The sequence below is a fragment of the Etheostoma spectabile genome, chromosome 21 (assembly GCF_008692095.1).
Source record: "Etheostoma spectabile isolate EspeVRDwgs_2016 chromosome 21, UIUC_Espe_1.0, whole genome shotgun sequence".
NCBI classification, from domain to species: Eukaryota; Metazoa; Chordata; class Actinopteri; order Perciformes; family Percidae; genus Etheostoma; species Etheostoma spectabile.
Genome location: NC_045753.1, coordinates 9,339,663 through 9,341,618, shown reverse-complemented (window position 1 = coordinate 9,341,618; position 1,956 = coordinate 9,339,663).

The window sequence follows — 1,956 nt, the reverse complement described above, 5'->3', positions numbered from 1 at the left end:
AGTACATGTTGCATCACATGCAGGTCGAGACAGAGGCAGCACCCGGCATGTTATCGGTGTGGTGAATAAAGTGGGAATGTGAGTGGACCGGATGCAAAGTAACAGGAGGGTTTAAATATTGCAGGTTAAGACCCTAAATGTGCAGTAAAGTAATTGCAGCAGACGTCTGAGGAGCGACATATGGAGGTAGTCAGCTGAACAGGGAGAGGCCTGTTGAACAACTGGAAGAGATCCTCTTGTAGGAAATGTCGCCCAAGACTTATTGTAGCATCTTCACCCAAAGGCTCCTTTTTATTGAAATGCTTGAAAGATTCTTTAATATTACTAATATTGAACCTTGTTAAAATTGTAAGTACTGTTTAAACAGATTTGAACAACTGAATGACTTAAGTGGAGTGGTTGCTTTCTGATATTTGATTTTGATATTTTAGCCTTACAGGTTTAATCTGTATTCATGTTGACTGGTAAGATACTGTGTTATCTTAACATCAATTTTTTTTTGGACCATGCTGAATGTACTCGGCTCTTTTCTGTGCATTAAATTGTATTAATGGCAGAGACAGAGATTATTACATAGGGCCCATAGTTCTGTCTGGTATACCAGGTTTAACAGCCTCCAGCAGAATTGTCATGCTTTTGTTTTGGAGGTTTGATGCTTTTAGCTGAGTTCAATAGAGGCTTGTGTTATTACACCCCAGAAGGCAGTGCATGTTATGTTTGAGTTCTCAATTATTGGATCTCAATCTGTGATCCAATGAAGCAAGGACAGTCTCAGATTGCTCATTACACTGTGCCATATGATGAAAGAGTGTCCCATGACCATATGTGTTTTTGATCTTAACCATGCAGTAAGTTAAAGGTTATTTTTATAGCTACACTTGTTGCGACTGAAATGTTTGTACAAAGTGTGAATACAATATAATTAATAATAATAATAAAGACCATCTTAAGTACAAAAGCTTCTCCTGTGTTTTTGTTGTTGTGTTAGAGTAGACTACAGTTGGTTAGGGGATTGATAATTTCAGTCAGTGGACGATCCCTGTGGGGTTCAGCTGTGTGGGATGAAAATGGGAAAAAAAAGTGGAGATGTTTTACGTCATTAGCAAAATTAATTTTGAACAAGGCAAAATAGACTGTCAGCACTTTTTAATGCAGTTTGCTCACCTTCTCTTTATTATTTAGAGAATTGTAGTTTTAATGTAATGTAATGTAATTTTATGTGAGTCTTTCATTGGTGTGTATGTTTTTTTTTATGTGGTCTCCTAGTCTATATCCATAATGTTTCACTTTAGGGATTGCTCCGGTGCTGCAGGAAATTCTGCTGGATTCATGTCTTTTTGCCGATGTCCGTTTCTTTCCGCTTTCTCTGTGTTGGATTGTTAAACTCCGGGGGATTTATGAGGACTATTAACTGCTCCTCAGATCTCTGCAGGGTAAATCCAGACTGCCTGCACGGCCCTGCACGGACCCGCACCACCTTATTTATCTGAGCTTATTACATCATATAGGTTGCCACACACTCTCCGCTCCCCTGATGCTGGTCTCCTGGTCCTTCCCCTAGTAAACTAAAAATCAGTTGGTTATGGAGGATTCTCTTACCGAGCCCCTCATCTGTGGACTGGCCTTCCACTACGTGTTAAAGAAGCTGTGTCGTAATTCTAAACTCCGGTGGATTTCTGAGAACTATGGATAACTGCTCCTCAGATCTCTGCAGAGTAAATCCAGACAGCTAGCTGGACTATCTCTCCAATCTGAGTTTTCTGTTGCACAACAAACAACTTTTGGATGTACGTGTTCCACCAAAACAAGTTCTATCCTGAGGATATTTATCAGCGGCTCTGTACGGAGCTTAGTCCCGCCCATGACGATTGTGATTGGTTTAAAGAAATGCCAATAAACCTGAGTATGTTTTTCTCCCATCCCGGTAAACTGTGTGGACTAGCCAGACCCTCCTTC